Source organism: Tympanuchus pallidicinctus, unplaced genomic scaffold (assembly GCF_026119805.1).
Source record: "Tympanuchus pallidicinctus isolate F22 unplaced genomic scaffold, pur_lepc_1.0 scaffold31, whole genome shotgun sequence".
Taxonomy (NCBI): Eukaryota; Metazoa; Chordata; class Aves; order Galliformes; family Phasianidae; genus Tympanuchus; species Tympanuchus pallidicinctus.
In genome coordinates this window covers 12,029,143-12,051,578 of record NW_026294749.1, presented here as the reverse complement: position 1 = coordinate 12,051,578, position 22,436 = coordinate 12,029,143, and positions in this window count along the sequence as shown.

The window sequence follows — 22,436 nt, the reverse complement described above, 5'->3', positions numbered from 1 at the left end:
ACATCTGTATGTTGTAGTCAGCTGTAGTATGTCTGTTGTAGCACTGATATCTTCCAAGCAGTCCATGAAAAACCACAGGTGTCACAAAACAGTTATGCAATGGATAGTATGAAAACAGCACTAGTTGTTGGATGTCAGTGGAGATTCGTATTAGTCATCAGAGGTAAGTTATTTACTGAGTGAGTGGTGAGGTGCTGGAACAGGTTGCCCAGAGAAGTCATAGATGCCCCATCCCTAGAGGCGTTCAAGGCCAGGTTGAATGGGGCTTTGGGCAATATGATCTAGTGCCTGATTTACTGACTGGCAACACTTCCCATGTCACAGGAGTTGGAACTAGGTGATGTCTGAGGTCCTTTCTATCCTGAGCCCTTATATGATTCTATGATGATGCAGCTCATTGCAGACTACTGGGCATCGTACAGGGATAGATTTTCCTGTTTCTTAATCTATATCCTAGCAGTCAGCACAAGAAATGGAGATTACTTTCGTTACCTCCTGCATCTACATAAAACTTCATAACGATCTGAGTACTCTGGTCATGTCAATACTTAAAATCTGCCATTCAGCCCCATACTGCCTTCCAGGGCAGTGTCAGGAAGGGAACTAAAAAGCTAAATAAGAAAAAATTAATATAATAAAATATAATACAGTAGGTAAATTTGAAAAAAGAACATTTTAGATTCTCTTCTACTTCGTGAATCTAAATTTTCATCATATTTCTTCAGTTATCCTCTGTGGCTATGACTTAGACATTCAATCTTCATAAAAGCTGGAAGGCAAGGTTCCTACTTTACTTATCTGTAAAGTCAGAAGTTTGAAAAGTCAAGCACTATTAAAGTCATTCTGGGGGAAAAAAAAAATAAAAAAAAACAACACCTACACCACAGATAAACAAAAACCCATGTTCATTGATTAATTGTTTTTATTCCAGTGCAAGTTTTATATGAAACTGCTCTTTCACTTATGGGAAATTATATCATTTTTTCCTGATATTTCATACGCATGTTATTAGATTTGACCAGGAATTTTCTGATTAAACCAATCCATCAAACTCAAACCATTCCAGTGACATATCTGTTCCGACACGTCTTCATTCAAAAAGGATTCTTAACTTCAGAACAGAAATTCTGGTGAAAAAGAACCTTTGCAAACATGGAGGACAGACTGCCAGAAAGAGTCCTTCCTTACCTCTGACCTGAAAAAAAACAGGCTTCTACTAAGGACATAGGGACCTCAAGCTACATTTTAGGCAAATGTTTAAAGCCTCATCTCCAGCAAACATGAAAGTTCCTCTTTTTTTCTGTAGTAACACTTGTTCTCTGACACTTTCGAAATACAGGAAAAAAAAAATAATAAAAAAAAAGAGGATTTCTAAAATATTCGTGATTTCCTTGTAAAATCAAGAGCAATGAAACTTTCCAGACGAGTGGTACTTTTCCCTTTGGTGGTGAGGTACGCTGAAATAAGTAAGGCAATCCAAATGTGCAGGTTCCACTCTTTCTTAGATTTCTTAACTACTGTGCTGATGGAGGATGGAAAAGCTAATTGAGGTGTAACAGGACATCACATAAGGAAGTCACAGTTTCACAGGAAGCTTTAACTTTTGGAGTATGGAAAGCGTTACAAAAATCTTCTATACAGCTGTGGTCTCAGAACCCAAAAAGTTTCATAAAAACACACTTTTAAAAGATCAGTTGCACTTGGGGGTTGTAGTATTGCAGGCATCTCCAGTTCTTAAAATTTAAATTTCAGTACAGAAAGGAAAAACATCAACATTAAGAAGATTTTTTTTTTTTTTCTTTTAATCTGGTGAATAAAAATTATCCTAGGCAATATTTACTAATTATAAAATCTGCTTGTTCCCAGTCAGGCAAATCAAGGTTCATCCAGGTTAGTGAGTAAAGCAGAAAGAAATCTGATTCAAACCTAGAGGCAGGTGAGTCAATTTTTTTATTGACCCAGCTTAATAAAATTTCATGACTAAAGGGTACATCGATAAGGCATTCTGCCAGCATCAGTCTCAGGCTACAAGCGAGTTAGCGGGATTATGAGTTGATATCCACTACTATTTACTATTAAAATTATAAAGTTGTATTCACCAAATGCAGACTGGATCTTTCAAATAGAAGCATAATGCAGCTCAGAAGAAAAACACACCTTACTGTGAAAATCTCTTTTCAGCCCGCACTTTGTTATTAAGTTAGCAGGCCACCTGCATTTCCTTTAGAGAAAACTGCGTGTGAGCTAGCATGGCAGTAACCTCGAGTACAAAAATCTGGGCTGCATAACAAGGGAAGAAGATAAGCAAGAATGGAACACGGCACAGAAAAAAAATCTCTTCTCACCACCAGGCACCCCGCGGCGAACCCGCACACCCCGTGCAGAGCTGAGCTGGGTGCCGGCTGCCCGTGTGCCTGTCCCCCCCTCCCCAGCACACCTGCCAGCCCTGCCAGCGGGCAGCAGGATGGGGGAATTAGTTCTGCCTGCATCGGGAGGCGGCCCTGCAGAGCCTCTTCTATTCACACATCCCTCTGCCGCTCGAGCTCGACTGGAACCATTTAGTACACGCATTGTTCTGCGTTTATTTGTTTTCTTCTACTCAAGCACATGCTAGAAAAGACGACCCCCCAGTAATCTTTTTTTTTTTTTTTTTGCCCCCTTTCACATGACTAAGCGATTATCTTCTTCCTAATCAAAGAGATGAAAAGAGTTTATTAATAAAAGTTCCCCTTCAGGAAGATTAGAAATGAATGATTAGTAAAATACACCCAATTTTACTTATAGACCCCCCTCACAGACAGGCATCTGTGAATGGTAGGGATGCCAGAATAGTGGTGGGGACTCAGGCATCTGGAAGCTGTTTGCGATATGGATTAGAAGTCAGGCTGTGCACAGATACTGCCTGCAGTCACAAAAGCCTGCTCTGTGAAGAGGGGGGAAAAAAAAAAATATGCTGCTTGTTTACAGTGCTACTTTTTCCCTTTCCTTGTTATCTGTTTTATTTCTTCCCTTGCTCCCCTCTCCCCACGCCATTCACGTGCAATGATGTCTGCGCAGATAGGCCAGCTGCTGGGGCTTGTTAACCATACCCGCCACGTCAAGGAAAAGGGGAGAAGAGGACAGGAGCTGGGCAGACAACGCCGCATTGTGAGCCAGAGCCGTACTGTGTCTGCGGGCTGTTGCCAAGGCCCGCCGGCCGCACCGGGGAAGCATCCCCCACCCGCGGGGCTCGGGCAGAGCCGAGTGTTGCCAGCCTGTACTGCATCCGCGAGCACGCACAAAATAGGTGGACGGCAGGCACTGAAAGAGTTGGTGCAGATTTAATAAGGAAAAGGTGGTATTTTCCACACGAACCTGGTTTTGCCAGCGTGAGTGTGAGATAGCCATGCTGCCTACAGGTGTTCACAGCAGATCATCACAGAAATGATTTAAAACCGGGGAGGCATTCTTCTGAGTAATTCTATCACATTTGTCTTAAGGAATGAAGACTGAATGCATGCCCCTTCTTCATCCTTCTGAAGACAGTTTTCTGTGTGCTTCTGCCTCTTAAGTCTGATTTTTATGCTCAAAATCAAATAATAAAGCTGTGTAAGACAAGGCGGTTCATGTTCTATATGCACACATTAAGACATACACTAACTCAGTAATGCATGCCTCTTACCTGTGACTGTGAGTATACATGCCTTCCATACTTCGGGCCTTCTATGCTGGACATCCCTCTGCACTCTGACAAAATAAAATCTAAACAGCAAACCACTTCACAGATGAAAAAATAAATAAAATCTCAGGGGATGTTTAAAAACAAAATTATTATTTTAAGCTCTGTTCCTTTCAAATCCAAACTGATGAGCTGCATTCCAAAGAAAGCGCCCTTCCCTTTAATGTTTCCACATTAACACAATTTGAAGAAACTGCATTTTGAAACATAGAGCTAATCTTTTAACTTATTTTTTTCAGCAGCAATGTAATGAAGCATTAAGCTGCCACAAAAATCCAGCCTTTTCTGGGAACCTCCTTGAAAAAAAATGCACTTTTTTTTTTTTTTTCTGAGTCAAATATAACCTTCTGAAACTGTCAGCATTTTGGATTATCAGAGAAAGCAAAGCAGGAAATTAATTGTAAGACAGTACCACAGAATTATTCAAACTTCTCCACGCAATCACAGTTACAGCAGTAACATGGAAACACTATTGCTACCACAGTTAATAAGGCAGGCTACTACAGCGAATCCAGAATTCTAAGACTTAAACTCAAAACACTATATATTCATTTTAAAACTACTGAATTGTAATAGATATGTATTTTAAGCCTCTTAAGTGCTTATATGCTAGATTTATTGGAAATCTCTTCTTTTAGATAAAGGACTACGGAAAAAAAACATTCCTTGTAAACAACATCCTTGATGTCATTAGTGCATGTCGTTTTACAGGGAGGAAAAAAATAATTGTAGATGTTTGTTTCCACTAAACATACTCATGAACAAAACCAGTGTCGCAGAGGTTTCCTTAGGATGGATTTAAGATGATTCCATGACAAACAAGTAAAGTGGATTTCGCCAGTCACTGCTCACTAGAGTAAGCAAAGATTTTAAACAAAGTGGCTCTACGTAGCTACTAATGCAAGCCTTCTTGAAACATAAAAGCACAACACATTTAAAACACATCTAAAAATGTGAAATAATTTTCTGTTGAAGACTCAGTATATTCTACTGCATCTTGCCAGATAGAGACATTGTATATACCACGCGTTAATGGAAAGTGGCTGCTCTTTCCCTTTAGCAGTACAAACTCACTTTCTTTGCTGTCTGCAAATTTATACTTGTCCTTAAACTGGAAGCAAGATGAAATAGTGCCCTGCTAGTGCTATACTGTCAAACTGCTACAACAACAGAAAGTTTCATAGTTGAAGTAAAAAAGAAAACACTATCTCAGTAGGTCACTGTTGAGGTTACTGTGATGAGTCTTAGAGAAAGGGAGAAAGAGATGAGATTTTCCATGGTGCTGTTACATCATAGTGGCGTTAACATTAAAATACAGCTCTGCTCCAGAGAGAATCCAAGACAAATAGGGAGGTTTGCAAATCATAACATTCACAATAGCCACAATTCTTCAGTCATCTTCAATAATCCTGTCCATTTGACCTTCTCTGCATTCAGTGTGTACATAAAGGGGATTCCCATAAGCAACATTTTGTGCAAGAACATATTTTAACCAAAGAATCAGTGCACTCTTTTTCTAAGACATATTAATTTAAAGAAAAAAAAAATGAAATCTCATAAGATAACATCAGCTTCAATATAAAAAACAGGTTAAGGTTTCATTTTAAGGCATTTAAAAAAAAAAAAAAAAAAAGAAGAAATAGATATTTTTTAGGATGAGATGTATATTTTAATGGAATATTAATGGTTCTTGTGTTTATTAAGTGATATTGTGATATGCCAAGAAAAACATTTTCAGAAATGTACCAATAAAATAATTTTCAAAAGTGATTATATTATCTGAAAATATCTCTTGTTCTTTACATCCATCTACCTAAAGCATTTAAAGAATATGGAAAGTAAGAAATGTACCAATTTTTAAAATTGGTTAAAAGCCAGATTTCATGAGATGTTTGTTTGTGTCCATAAATGTGTGTGATGTATGTACACACATACCTGAATCTAAGTAATATGCATTCAAGAACTTTATTTTTAGCTAAATCTTGACACTGAATTTTCTGGAGCTTTGTACTTTCTGTTCACAGGGAGTATAAATGAATATGTCTAAAGAAAAAGCTATACATCTTACTGTTAGTGCTTGGTATGAGTCCTCTGATTTTAAACTATGGTGATAAAAGAGATTAACCCTCAAGTTCTCTTCCTTCCTTCCTCCCACGGTCACATAGGAGAAAGAATATACCCATTGCCTTTCAAAATTCCCTTTATGGACTACCAGCAACATGGTATTTGCACTGTACCCATTTGCATTGCCTTCACATTAGTTAGCTCACTCCAAGAGCTTTTCTATTTCAAGTGTTAAATTCTTATTTTGGTACCTTTCTCTATATAGCCTCACACAATTTTTTTAAATCAAAACATCAAATTATCCACAGTGACATTAACTTGTTAAGAAGGAAAAAAATATTGATATTTTTCAAAGAGAAGCGTAGCTTGTTCTCTATTTATTCTGTAGTGTGATTTATAACACAGCTACTGTGGCCAGCTCTTTGTTCTTACCAACATTTATAGATTTGAACTTTTAATTCCAGCATTAGCTCTGTTTTTCAGTTGGTGTTTTTTTTTTTTTTGTTTGTTTGTTTGTTTGTTTGTTGCATTTTTTTTTTGAATACAACATTTAATTTTCAGACAAGAATCACTTCAGATAATCTTTTTTTCCTGTATTATTTCATGTTCTTCTAATGCAGTTTTATTTTAAATGTAAAACTTAGCATAGTGCACTACAGTTTTGCTTGCCTGTGATAAAGTTTCCAGTGAAAAATTATAGGATGAAAAGCCCAATGAAAAATGTCAAGAAAAAGGCAGATTACAGAAGCAACAGAAGTGCTTAACCCATTTTGGGATCATCTTTTCACCATCATCAATGTAGATGCCTAATGAGAATCTCTACTTTCAAGTGAAGAAATAAGGTTTGCTACTATTTACTGTTAACTTTCGCTTAACATCTGTAGTTTGTCCTTCTGCTTAACTTGCTTTCTGAAGTGTGAGATAATATATATTCAATTGGAATAAATGAACCACAAGTCCAACGTTTTTAATCACATATGAAACAGAGGAGATACCAGAAGAGAAACCAAACTACCTACCTCCCAGTGATGAAGTACAAATAACACTTGGGCTTTGTTATGAAACATGTATGCATAATTTAGAAAGCAAGCCAACTGACAAATAAGCCATCCCCAATGTGCTGCAAGGCTGGTGCACGCTGGCACGCCGCCTCATGCCGTGGTGTGGAGCAATGGGCTGCTTGTAATGATGGGGCTGTGTCACTCGAGCTGGATGACAGCCGATTCTCCTCAGACTGCGCTGTCAGAGAATCACAGACTTCCCCATGTACGAACAAAATTAACTTCTGTTAGTCTGACATTTTCTGCAATCAATACTCACAGGGTCCTTGTCTCTAGGATCAAAATTCATAAATCAAAAGCAGAAAGCATGAAATAAGGTATTTGATAAATCCATTAACTGAAGTGGAAGTGTACTTCTGTCGCACTGTTTGAAGACTACAGTAGTGCTGGCGTAAGGGGGAGAAATCTGAACATGTTAAATGAAGCACTGGGTTGTGTTTGTTTGAGTATAGGGCTCAATTGGATGAATCAAAGGGTTTTACTCCTTCTTCACAGCAGACAGGCTTGCTTCCCTGTGTCCCCAACCACGCCTGGAGGCAGGAAACAAGCTACCAACTATTCCTGATGGATAGACGTCCTGATTGAGAACAAATTTTCTGAACATAAAACTGCACCTAAAAACTAAACACAAATGTTCTGATTTCATTGAAGATGCACAAACTTAATTTCATTGTTTTTAAAAGTTTTAAACCTTTAAAAATGCTGATAAGCGCCAAGAGGATGTTGGTTAGGCACAGAAGGCCTATCATACAAGCCCACTGAATGGAGTGTGGTTACTGCTTATTATCATTGGGCACCCAAGGATCCCTAAAATGGTAATCTTTGCTGTTTACCCAACTTACGGGGGTTTAATTGGCAGAGGTTTGCCCATTATTCTCTCAAATGACTCCAAAAGACAATGGAGCAGCACATGTCTTCCTCCCCATTCACACACATACCAAGCCCTCACTGTGCACAAGGGCTGAACTGAAATTTAGAACACTGACCGGCTCTTCCACCCTGGGTAGAAAATGTAATAGTTGCTAAACTACATTTTCAGTGAATTTCCTGCTTTTTTTTTTCTGTGTATGAGTACTACTCTCTGCATTTCCTATGACTTTAATGTATGTAACAAATGCTAATATTTCAAGTTAACTCTGCATTATTTACTGGGAGAATGACAATGAATTTGTGTAAGTCCATTCATCTTATTTGTTCATTTCAATTCAATCCTATTCATTTTCCTTTCAAAGTTAATGTCTTTGATCTGCTTGAATTTCGAAATGGAAACTGAAGGAATATTCCATAGTTGACTTTTGCTGAACTGCAAAATTTTCTATAGTTTCAATTTGTAAATTGGAAGTCATTTTCTGCTCATCTTGTGGTTATGCTCATGAGTTATGAGTAGGAAAAGGATCATTTAAATAGCAAAGGGGATGATAAAAAATGCAAACAAGTAAGTCTGTCTTCAGGAGGTGGATATCTCCATTTCTCAGCTGAAAATTGTAAAAGAAACTAGTAATAATCCAAGGCATCACAAATATGCAGTTCTTACCAGTGTGAAATGTTTTACTATTGCTTCCTCCTGAAGCAGTTTTAACAGAATGTAGACGCACACCTTAAAATTCTTATTAAACTTAAATTACAGTTATATTGTAATATTGAGCCTCTCTTTCTGCAGGTCAAGTGGGTTGGCACATGGGGCCACATCCACACCAATGTATACATGTTCTCATCTCTTTAAGTCAATGGAACTCTTTAGCAGCTAAAAATGCATCCCTGTATTTTTCATATATCAGAAGTACATTGAATCTGGATTTTCAGTATAAAGTTCATGATAGATGCTTAGATTTGAACACAAACAGCATTATGTCAACAGAACTTTCAATTAAATTATGAAGAATTTATTGTAGCTGTTTTTGCTGTGATTGAGCACAGTGAAATTTGCTTCATAAGCAAGTTGCCTAATTGCGAAATTTTTAACTACTATGTGATATAAAATATAGGAACAAAAATAACTTCAATTAGACAATTTTTTAATAACTTCAAATACAATGACAATATATTTTTCTTATTTCATGCTGTAAAAAGAAGATCAGTCAACTGATTTCTTGTGTAACAGTCTTCCTCGAGCATTACTACTACTCAAAACTGTGCACTAACAATGCACTTAATTCATAGTTTTGGAAATTTTGTGAGCTGTATTCAGCACATCTTATTCTATATTTAGTTCTGACCTATCAACAGATAGTTTGACTTTGCTTTCCTCTAATTACAAGCTAGCCAATAATTGGAGCAGTTTTTTCTATACAGATCTTCTGTCTTCTAAATCTGTCAATGGTTGTGATTTTCTAAGAGTCTGAATGTACTGTAGTAGACCAGTGATAAAGATTTTTTTTTTGCTGTTCTGTGCATTCAATAAAGTTTTTCCTCTATTTCTTCAACAATTCTGTCATTTTCTTTTCTTCTCTAAACAATACTGCCCCCCTTGAGAAGATCTCTTTTAACAGAACAGAAGTTTGCAATTATCTTTAGAGAATAAAATTATTGAACACGTCCATCTTCCCTGTCTGTCTAGGTGAAGAGAAACAAAAGATTTTTATTAGTATTCATACAACCTTTGTCATAGAACTATTCTAAAACTAAAAATTTACTAGTAATACTAAGCTTCTGATATTTCCCCAAACATCAGCATTTTAACCACTGATGCTTTTTTAATGATTCAGAAATTCTTAGATGCTAGCTTTCTGAAGAAAAAGTTTCTGGTGTCTTGTTACAAGAAATGCAACTCTATTTCTCAATTACATCATTTTCATGAGCATTTTCTGCACTCTTTCAGGAACACTGTGATTCCTGATGCAGCAACACAGACACACACATCCTTGGTGGCCTCACCAGTGACAGGATCCCTGTCCCTTTGAACAGTCGGCTGGATTCTTGATCTGCAGAGCTGGCAGACAGCTGGTAGGGTGGGTGTCCTGGGAAGCTAAACCAGCAGATAGCACATTGACTGATCCATACTTCTGTGGTGAGATGAAAAACTGCATCTCCAGAAGGCTAAATACATGATCAGAAATAGGGTAGAAAGAAGAAACTGTTGATATTGTTATTTTTTGTGTCTCCTTGCTGCTGAGCTTACTTCACAGTTTGTAAGTCAAACCAAAACGACAAAACTCCCCACTCTTTGCTCATAGACTTGATCCTGATGCAAGACACACATAGGGATCTTCAAGTGGCTTTCAGAATATCTTCCTGTCTTCACCTCTGAAGATCCCTTTCTGTGAGTAGATGAAAAAGCACACTCAGTAATAATCTTATGATTTACCCGGCAGCTCCCTTGCATCATATCTGCCTTGGAGAACCCCAACATTCAGTTTTGTCTTCAGACCGTTCTGTTTTACTGAAGATGCCATCTACCATTACTTCATCTCCTGAAAGCCAAGAATCACAAGATAAGCTGTTGCTAATGGTATCCAGTAGAAGCTGGAAATATTCCATAAGTACGGCATGTTAAATTTAGAAATCTTCCAGCAGAAACTTACTATTGCATTGGCAAGAATATGAAGTCTATGAAGAAGCGTAATTTGCCCTGGAACTAAAGAACACAATCAATTATACTTTTCATAAATATATCCTGTAAACTGTGGGATTTCTTTTTCCTGTTTTATAAGCTTCTCATGCCCATTGAAGAATATTAGATGTTGCTACAAATAGGCATCTACAAACGAGGTATTTGCAGGTCTCTCGAGGCTTGTTCAATAAAACTGTGAATTCTTGCAACAGAAAAGATCAATTCAAAGATCTTACCCTACTGAAATACAAGAACTGACTAATGTAAGCTTCCCATTGTTAACAGAAGATCTTTTACATTTTCTTTTCAGTTGAAAAAAAAAAGTAAAATGTCGTGACAAGTGAAATGGGAATCATTGCTTTTTTTTTTGTTCTTTACAGCAGCATAATAAAATTACACTGAGAAACATAGTAGTAAGCTTTCATTGTAAATACCTTAACTTTTGCATAACATTTTCTGTTAAAACTTTGATTCTAACAATGAACACTACCAATTTCTGGTAAGCATTCTTTCCCTTTCAAAAGGGAGAACTTAAGTTCCTTTTTTATTTAAGGGCATTCCTGGTAGGTATTTTAAATATAGATATAGATTATATAGGCTAAAAAAACCCCACACCTTTACATTTAATGCTAAAAATTGTATAGTACTGAACAGTAATTCATTAACACTAAACATAGGCTTCCAGCAGAATTCTCTACGAGAGTTTCAAGAACTTTTCTATTTGGCAGCAGTAATCTGTAATATGAAAGCACAGTTTACATTTTCCTGTATGGATTTATCTATTGCATGAAAGATAAAAGATTGACAAAGTTGATGGCTACAGACTATGTGGATGCTGAGGCCTTTGTAAAAGTGAGGAGGAAAAGAGGAGAGAGAATCTTGTTGTAAACATTAGTACAGAAAAGCTCCAGTAGTTTGAGCATTCGTCACTGAAAAGAAGCAAGAAGATTAATTAGGGAGGCGAGAGTATTCATGATGGACACAGCTCTAAAAGCGTGCTAGCAGGTCAATAATGTCTTTGCTAGACTTTGGGTTTCTAATCCAAAACAAAGGAATGAAGGTAAACCATGATTTCATCAGCAGCAGTATTCCTCAGTAGAAGCACATGAGTTATACAAATAATGATGCAGAGATATTTAGTCATCTAAGGTAAGACTGCTTGGACCTCTTGTAAGTATATAAGTCCTGCTGCATTATGACTTTTGAATAGACTGCAGTTTCACAAAGACTCTTAATATTTTATGAGGGTGGTAATTACTTAAATATCCATGGTAAAATATAACAGGCAGCTCTTAATTTTCCTTACTTGCATAGGAACGACTTTTCAAAAGCAAAAATGAAGAAAACGCTTGCATCAGTCCACAACCAAAACAAAGATGCAAAGCTAATATAGATCCCTCTCTGAAAGCATGCCATCTGATTCACAAGTAATTCTGGAGGTAGCAGAACTCATGGAAGCTCCAGGAGCTTCCAACAGCTTCCTTTCCCATCTGTGCCAGCATATCATGCTCCAGCAAGTGTCTTACAAGACATGGCAGAAATAATGATTAATTAAATTCATGTTCTAGTGGAGATGAGAAATCACAAACTGGGCACACACTAAAGTATGCATAAGTAATATGGCTAGTGGTTCTTGCCTTCTTCAACAAAACCTAAATGATCTGCAGCTGAGTTTGATGAAAGACTATGAAAAGATTATAATAATAAGGTACTTTAACCTAACAAGAAAAAAAAACTAGATAGGAGTACACAAAATAGATTTAGCTGTTTCAAGCATCTAAACTCATTATCTGCTTCATCATTGAATTCATGAGTTCTACCAACTCTTCTGTTGGTAGAACATAACATAAGAACTTGACTTTAGCAACTCTCCATAACACTTTCTCCCATAACATCCTTGTAATGAAGCTTAGAAATTGTGGGATAGATGAGTGGACAGTGAAGTGGATTGAAAACTGGCAGAGCTCAGAAAAGGTTGTGGTCAGTGATACAGAGGGTAGTTGGAAGCCTTAAGTAGTGGTATTCTCTAGGGGTTGGTACTGGGTCTGCTCTTCACCAGCAACCTGAATGAAGGGCCAGGCTCCACCCTCAACAAGTTTGCTGATGATGCAAAGCTGGGAGCAGTGGCTGGCACACTGGAAGGCTGTGCTACCATTCACTAAGGCCTGGACAAAATGGAGAGTTGGGCAGGGAGAAACCTGATGAGGTTCAACAAGAGCAAGTCTGGCAACTGGAGAGGAATAACCACGTGCATCAGAACAGGTTCAGAGCTAACCAGCTAGAAATGAGCTCTGCAAAGAAGGACCTGCATGTTCTGGTGGATAAAAGACCACAAGCCAGCATTATGCCCAAGCGGCTAGGAAAGACAATGGTATTCTGGGATGCATTAAAAAGTGTATGGCCAGCAGATTGAGGATCGTGATCCTCCCCCTCTTCTCTGTTCTGATGAGGCCATATCTGGAGTACTGTGTCCAGTTCTGGGCTCCCCGGTACAAGAAAGGCAATCTTCTACAGGGAGTTCAGCAGGGGGATGATCTGGTTGGAAATTAACAAAAAAAAACAAAACAAAAGAAGTAATTTTTCATGTGCATATGCATATGTTGCCCGATTCTGTAAAATGAAACAAAGGCTTGTGCACCAAATAATTAAAAAAAAAAGAAAAAAAAGAGAGAGAGAGAACATGGGAAAAAGAGAGCGGACCAACGTAGAAAGGAGTGAAGAGGGGAGAAATCTCACCTGTCAGCAGCACTCCAGCTAAAACTTACCTCAAAACTATGGTCTTGCTTGCACTATGACAGCAAGTCTGAGCCCTTTTTTACAGCTGGATGTTGTTGCTCTGTGATTGCCAGGATGCAGGTCCAGAGCCAAAGGACTAAAGTTTCAACTGTTCTGCTTTTCAACTGTGAACACAGACTAGCATAAGGCAGTTCTGCAGTTCAAAAGCAAGTTAACTGAAATGCACCTTACCTTATGATGCCTTAATGCATACAAACTGAAGCTAAGATTTACAGTAAAAAATGGGAATAAAATTGTTCTTGCAAGATAATCTTGCTGATGGCTACAAGGTGAGGTTCACTTTTCTCACTATGCTTATCTTGATAACTATACACTGGCACAATTTTCCTCCTTTTGATAATCTAATGTTCTATGGGCTTTCTGCAGTATGTTGTTGAAAATATATTTCAAGTGATACCCCATGAGCCACCTGAGCATATTTAAATGCCATCTACAGCATAACAAACACCGATTTCCTGCTAAGAGATGTCAGAACAGCAGCAGCTACACTGTGTTATTGTACCATGATGGCAGGCTGCCAATACGTTCATTCACATTTGTAATTTCTGTCACTTGTGTAAAAGAGTAATAATCATGTGTTATTAGAATCAAATATTTTGATAAAATCTCAAATGCTTTTTTTTGAGATGGTTGTATTATCTTTCTTGAAGCTCAGTGATTTCTCTATTACATGGGCACTCAATAAAAATATATAAAGTAAATACATGGCTACACATTAATCAGTAAACATTTTTTCTACATCAGGAAAACCATTTACTGGTTACACACAAAATCAGCACCCTTCCCACATCAACTGTATGGTAGTTCTCACTTTATTTCGGGGTGGTTGAGTTATATCTTTTGCACAGAAAGCAGAAAATAAGTGCATAAAAATAGCAAATCCTATTTTGAGCTCAGACCACCATAGATTTTTTAGTAAAGTGACAACTTTCAGTGCCTTTGAAGACCTATAACAATGTAATTGCTTAGAAAGGCTTATATTGTTACAGCTACTATGCAGATAATGAACAAGTGACATAAGATACCAGTGAAGTAGAAAACAAGGAGTTGTTGGCACAGTCCCCATGTCCTCTTCTCAGGACAATTAGAGACACCCTGCATTGTCAAAACACTTTTCAAGATTTATTTGTAAGCTTCAGCTAATCAATCTATGATTACTATTGGCAAAGGAGAAACTGGATTTTCTAAAATATGTGCTTTACTACATTAGTTTATATTGTTCTACATTTATTTGAACTTCATGGCAAATAGATGTACAAAATAAAATTCTATCTGTGTTGTTTCAAACTTTTCCATGCTTTATGGAGGAATTCAAACAGTATCCAAACATATTCTACATAGATATTGTTTGCAGGAAAAGCAAGGACATTTATAATCTGGCTGTAATGTCTTAGCTCTTATTGCACCATAGTATATAGTAGTGTATAGTGTTTTCTTTATGCCAGTCCATCCTTTAGCATTTGCATCTGTCCCATAAGGAAGCTGAGGTAGAATACAGTAAGGGATATGCACACTGTTCTGAAGCACAACTCAATAGCAGAATTATTTTATTGCTATACATATAATTAGATTAAATGTTAATTGGTTTAAACCTAGATTAAACAAGCCTAGAAAACCTAAAACATCCACACTGTTCAAAATCTACATTTTTTTTTCTCTACTGTAATGCCTATGGGTTTAATACATGCAGCCAAATATAATACTTTTTTATGATTTTTCCCTTTTTTAATGGGTTTTTACCAGTCAAAAAACATCTAAATATCTAAGAACTCTACTGTGTTTCTTAATCTCCAGTCTGTGGATGCAAAGGTATGGAGCAGCAGTGGATCCCCTCTCTGGCCACTTCTAGAGGCCCTGAATCATGAATGGATATTAACTAACCATTTTCATGTTAATGACAATCAACTCCAATGAAGGGTTTCAATTAGTACAAATACTGAAAATGTTTGGTATATGACTTTCCTTTTTTTTTTTTCCTCTACTATCATTAAAGGAACAAGTCAGAGATCAATTCTAGCAATACTGCTTAAACAATAAAATTTCAGTTAAGACAGTAGCACTAGATTTACAGAAGAGTAATCTAAGTTCCAGTTTTCTTTCTCTACTATGCTCAATACTTTCCACAAAAACAATTTAAGAAGTTGTTTGGCACTTGGAGTTCAAATATATTACTTCTAGGGGCATGACACAAGAACTGCAATCACAATTAATGGCATGTCAATACTTTTTAAAGAAAAATATTGATGTCCAATGGGTAGTCAGGAACTTACTAGATACTATGATCATCTTTCAATGAATGCCATCCATCTAAACTGGGTACACAAATTACATCAAAGTTTTGGAGGAGAACATGCAAGAAAAATGTGGAGTAGTACTGAGTTAAAATATATAGAATAAGTAAACCAATATATCTCTCAGATACCTTTGGTAAATAGTCTCATGATTGATAAAAATAGCAAAAAATCTCAGAGGATTTTCCAATTAGTTGAAAGGGGGGAAGGAAAATCTTTCCTTTAATTTTGCTCATGATTCACTAAAATGAAAATAAAAGGTCTTTCCAACTCAGAAGCACATTTTCCTCGTTATACACCAATATGTGAAATATAGCTGTGTTTTCAGGGTACCATAAACATGTATTCAACCTCAGCAACCTCCAGCATGATGCAAAGGCAGTCTTTGGTATCAAAGTTTCACAAATGAAGAAGAACACCTAATTAGGTGTATCAAAATTCACTGTTCTAATTTACAACAGGAGGTGACTGGCCTATAAAACCTCAGTTCTCTGGCTGAAACTTTCACAAATATGTTGGTGATTTCTATTGGTAGTATGGATAGTCAAGTCAACTAATAGAAAAAACTTTTTAAATTAACTGTGAAACTGAGTAAAATCATACTAGATATTCACAGACCCCAAAGTATGTCATCCTGCCCTGATTTATATCTAAGGCTTCATTAGCAGAGGAACACGCAGGGTTCATTCAGTCCACTATTTGTATCTTTGTCTGTGAAAACTTGTCTGAAGATTTATCTCAATGTTTTGGGACTATCAGACTGTCATATTTAGTTTTTCAAGAAACTGGTGAAGTGCTATGATAATCAAATTGAAATGCCAAGCACCAGGCAGGGAAAAGAAAGATTATAGCAGTTACATTAATCTCCTGGTGACAGCAGAGTTTTGACTTTCAAAATACTGAAGACGGTGAAAAGACTTCTGCAAAGTTCCTTATTTTCCTGGGATTTCTAGAAGTAATTCCAGGTTCTATGGAACAGAATTTGAATGCAAACGATTCTGATTATGAATATTTGTCTTCTGAATCATAAAACTCACTGTCATATGTATTTCAATCATAGTTAAAAATATTTTTATACTCTTTTAATGGAAAAGGATCTGAAGATGTCTTAAAAGGAAAGAAAGAAATGAAACATTTACTCAATTTAGAAAATTAGTTTTTTCCTCTGCAAATTTCCAATCACTGAAAAAAAAAATCCCTTATTCCTTTCCTGAAAGACTTCATTAAAAACGAATACTTTTGCCTCAAAGGGACAGGCAATGCTTCTCGATTTTAATATGTTAATTAATTGCCAGATTATAATTTCTATGGAATTAAATTTGAATTCCACATTAATATTGAATGAATTAACCAAGGCTAATTTAATTGTAATGAACACCAACACATTTAATTATGATTGGTTGCTTATTTTTTAAAATATTGCATAATAAATATTCTAATTTTCTGAGGATTGCAGTTGATAGCTTTCATTTTGTTTTATTTTTATATCAGCTGAAAAAATAACTCGAGGGCTATTTCTCACCTCATCTGGAAATGTTATTGATTGTGGCTGCTCTTTGGAAAAGCTGAAAAATATGCAGTGCTGTTTTAAGCAATGTCAGATTCTGTGTCTTCACAGAATTTGTTGTAAAACTTGATGAACCAATTTCACCAAAATTACAGATACATTTCTAGATGTGAATTTCCATGGGAAAAAAAAAAGCAAAATAAAAGCCTTCATTTCAGAATAACAAAATCCACTTCCTATTTTGAAGGGGCACTTGTATGCTAACAGAAATAAATAAAATTAGGAAATAATTTTGGAAACTAAGTAAAATCTTTCATGGTGGTAATGCCTAGTGAGGCCTGCAACTCTTCTGTATAAAACCTGCCTTCCTTAAACATTTTCCTGGTAGGTTCTTATACCTCAGTTTCAGTGATATCTGCAGCATTCTGTATCTTTTCATGTTGTTCCAATAACAATCAGAACAAAACTAGGATAACTTCACCAAGTAAAACACTTACTCCTGCTAGAGAAGGCTGCAGTATCTACCTTCACTGGTTGAAGAATAATCCTGGAAAAGACTTTTCATGGCCACTTCCCATCATTACTGCTGGAAATTCTTTTGGTGGCCCTGTGATGCGGTGTATGGTTTTTCACTGATCCTACTGAATGCTGAAAAGAAAATAAACCCAGATGTTTCCTGGGTTTATGATCTCTGTCTAACTATGTGGGGGAAGAAGGAGAGAAAAGACTATTACAACTGAAGACTTTACAGCCTTCCTGAACTCACAGGGGTCTTGAAGACAAAACTGAAAATATTGCTTTTTTAGGGCAGTTTATAACTGGATACAATTGTCAGTATGCACAAGGATATTCCTGCTTATGTTATCAACAGTGTCTTTGTAAAGCAGCATATCTATTTGAGATATTCATTAGGATCAGCACTACTTAACTCTATAGCAGTTGGTAATTACTATGAAGATTAGTAATAAGTTACTCATTCACGAAAGTATTTGCTACCAGAGAAATCAATTAGTGATAGCTAAATCTGATCTGACTTATTTTGAAAGTTAAAAAAATTGACTACAAACTCTAAAAAAAGCTGTTTGAATCCTCTGACATATGTGAAATGTCCTTTTAAAAATACACTAAGAAGGTTCTGCTTTCTAGGCTCAATCTTTGCTTATAACTACGGTGAGGATAAAATGTTATGAAACATTACTTACTGATTGGCTTAAGTGTATTCCTTAGAGCTCAGTAGTATAGTGTGATCATATCTATTCACAAAAAGTAGGGTAAGAAGATGCCTACCTCCGAACCTATCTTTATTATGTATGCAATTGTGTGGCTGCATAATGCTGTGCGTATGAGAAGTAATACTATACCACCCTGACGTGGGTTTAACTGCTGTATAAAAGAAGCCCATATTAAATTCACAGAGGTTACAAAACCATTAGCACTGATGGCTTTTAAGGAGTAAACGTTCACCATGACTCATACTTTGTTCATTTGTGCCATTTGGAAATTAAGTATTCTTAATTGCTGTAATGCACCGCAAGTTTCAATGCTTCTCAGCGACAGAGGCACATAATTCCCCTGTAATTTGAGTAAAGTATTCTAATTGATTAATTGAGTTTTCTTGTAAGATTGCACAGGACTTTGAGATGCAAGAAGGTTATCCTTGTTCCATGTAACATAAAAATGCTTGAATCTGCAATGTTAAGTAATGTTATCAGTGCTAGGTGAAGCTACACAGCAATACAGTCTAAATGAGATGACCATTTTTGCTGGCAACAAGTGGCTTGTACTTTACATCAAACAAGTATTATGGGAGGTGAGAGGAGATAAAAGCTTTTTTTTCATGCCATTTAACATTTGCTGTCATCCTTGTTCCTTGAGCTGTCTATCATTTATACAATCAATTTTTGTTTTGTTTTTGTTTTACTTTGTAGTACTTCTCACTGCATAAAAACATGAAGCAGAAAAATCCTGACATAAACAAATGAATAAAGTAATGTACAGGGGATCCCTCAGTATTAGGTAGACTGCAAAAATGGAGAAAGAATTAGTGAGAAATAAAGAGGGGATGAGGGAAAGAAAGGCTCTCATTGGAAAGATATAAAGTTTATTTTTCCTTTAAAACATGTTGTCCTCAATTAAGTTAACAAAGCAAAATACTTGCAAGTCATGTCATCAGAAGATTTAATAGACTTGAACCTAGGCTACCTATGTGCTATTTCCAGTTGTGAAAAGGTAGGAGCTAAAATACACACGTGTTCTAGAAATAAACTGAATATTTAATGTTTTTTGTAGGATTTCTCTTACTGGTTTTCATCATTCTTCTTAGTAAAGTGATGGCTTGTCAGTCATGTTTCAGATGACGAGTGCTAATCTTGTTATTCGAGCGGATCATGTTGTAAACTGTGTCACATGAAGTTAATGATGTCAAAGTTAACTTAAAAATAGTAAGCTCTGAGTAAAACTTTCAAAGGCATTTCCATCTGTAAAATAATTACATATTTTGCCTGTGCTTTAGCCAAAATGTTATATTGCATTGCGTCCCAAAGTGGGGCTTCATCAAGAGCACAAGGGCATGCCTTTTCCCTTTCCCACATCCTCACAAGCCCAGAATTGTGAGGAACCTTTTGCTCCCCTCCTTTCAGTATTTCGATTAAGGATGTGGTAGAGACACTGGAAAATTCCTCCCTGTTCATTCATTAATTTGTATGAGCAATTATGGTTTAAAATTACTCAAGGCAGTATCACAAAGTGATTGAGTTGTTGGACAATGCTAATATTTTGTTCATAAGGCATTCAAAGTTTGACTTGCCATTTTCAGTGTATGATGAATTTGGATTTGCTGGAAAGCATGCAGGACCCATTTCTCAGGACTGAGTTTGAGGAAGGTTGTTGCAGAATTTGATTCTAGTTCAGTGCTCTGTGAGCCTCCAAGAAGTCCGAGGTAACAAGTTATTTGAATTAAAGGTGCACGGTCAACTCTTGCTTCACTGCAAACATTTGATTTTCTCTCCTTTTCTCTGTCTTCATTTTGTTGCTTGCTTTTTGAACTTCTGTATTTCTGAAAAATACAAGCTTCTCTCCCTCTGCATGGAGTTTATTCCTAACGACGCCTGCCTTTCTGTCACACCAGCTCACAATTTGTATCACCCAATACACTAAGGGCCACAATTCATTTCAGTCATGGTTCAAAGCTATCCTGAAATAATCACAAAGTGACACTGTGAAATTACTGTAAAAAATTGTGCGGCGGTGTCATGACATTTTATAATTGAGATCTCGAGTACTCATAGCTATATCAAAGCCCATAAGGAAGAAGGGAAAAAATTGTATTTTGACAGACATAGCAGCTTGAGATGTGCAAGCAAGATTGTATAAAGTCAGCCATGCAGAAAGTTATCGGATGTTCCAGTTTGTGCCCCCATGAAATTGGCACAAATCATCTGGATTTGACTTCAGGAAGGTGGTTAGGAGTAACATGAGAGAGTAAACTAGGAGGTAATGGCCACTCAATGACTTAACCTATGTCACAAGGCAACTAACGTGTCAGCAAAGAATCAAATAAAGATGAATGAGCTTATCAGAGAACCATGTACTGCCTCATTGGGCCCAATTTAATTAACAAAGAAATTGTTCATATAGAAAGTTTAATAGAGCGACGACATACAGTAAGTGCTATAAAAGTAAATCAGAGCAAGACACAAACGGTGTTACAGGCATCTGCTCAGTAATGTTTTATCTCATAATACTGATGAAAAGCATGAGATGACCAGAATTACTTGCTAGAAAGTCCCTCCATCCCAGCTGTATACACCTGGTGGATAAAAGGCTGAGCTTACATGTAATTCAGTGGAACTGAAGCTGCTGGGTGTACAAACCAGCTATCTGGTGAAAATGGGCATTTTCATAGTCAGTCTTCTCCAGAGCTTTCTCTGTCTGTGTGATTCAGGATTCTGTTATTTAGGAAAAGAACTCCATCATGCTATAAGAAGAAGCATCTGCTATAAAAAGTCACTTTCCCTGCATGAGAATACTTCTATGGTTAAGAAAAAAATGTTGTTTTGGTGAGTGAGGAACTGAAAAAGTAAGCAAATTTAATTGCTTTGAAAAAAAAAAAATCTAATGCACACAGAACTTTGAAAAGTGAGACTAGTAAATAAACTACAGTTAAGGAAAGAGGAGAAAAGAAGGGGACAAGAGGTAAGAAATAAAATGTAATATAAATCAGGTTTATTTAGCAAAGCAAAAAGTTAAGGTAGTAGCTTTAATTCCTGGGTCATAAAATACCTATTCAGTGTTTCCTTTCACTTATTGTATTTCACTCTATATTACTTTTGTATTCTGAATCATCATGTTCCACTGCAAGGCAACATAGTTTAGCACTACTCTCAGCCTTCATTTGAGTAGGATCAGGCCTATGGCAGAAGAGGTATTTCTCACTAGAACTGTTGCATGTTAGCAGAGAGTATGAAATACAATTATAATATCACTATATTTATAGAAAGTCATCATCAATGTAAAATGATAGGAGGAAAAACCCTTGCTTTGAAGTAGTGAGCACCTCCACATATTGAAAATGCTGATATATTCTGAGTACTTTATATTTCATTGCTGGGAGAAACTTCTGATTTTAGGATAGGAGTTTGGAAAACCAAAGGAGGCAAGCAAAATAAAACATTCAGGCAATTTTATCTGTGATTTGGATTCCAAACTTTTTTTTTTTTCTCATTTTTGTTAAACCATCAGCTCAAGTAAAAGCTTCTCTCTGCTAATAATTCCTCTAAATGACAGCAGCAGAAGCAGTAGCAGCTTGCATCTCACTTTTTAGTTAACGTAGAAGGGATCCTTTAAGAAGTAGTAGTACACTTCAGTATTTTTCCCCATCACTGTCACATACTTTTCTTTGGGTTGAGCCAGCAGAAACACCATTTGTATAAGCAGTTTCAATAGCTTCTAAAATTTCCCAGGAGAACAATTCTTCTTCCTTTCTTCTGAGGCAAAGGTGTGTATCATAGAGAATATCACAAATACAGGTCACTGAGAAGATCTGTAACAATTGCAAATTAGTAGAAATTAATCTAAACAAAACAAAACAAAAAAAATCAAGTCCAAATTTTCTGTGAGTACCAAGTGCTCTTGTCTTGCTGCTTGTCCAGAGGCAAGTAGCTGGGAACATCCTCCACTGTGGTTATGGAGGCATATCCCTGAATCTTTTATCATCATTTTGTTGACTAAAATGAACCCTGCCTTACAGTCTGCTGGAAGCACAGAAAGTGGGTAGGAAACATCTCTTGAGACTTGAAGAAATGTGGCTTAGTCCTCTTCTGCACTCACACAAGAAGCGTTTCTTTCCTCTCCTTGTGACTCTTTTGATCTTTTGATTAAAGGAAAGGTGTCACCTACTATTTCATCCTCAAGGGTAAATCACATGCATGTGTAAACTGCGTTCAGACAA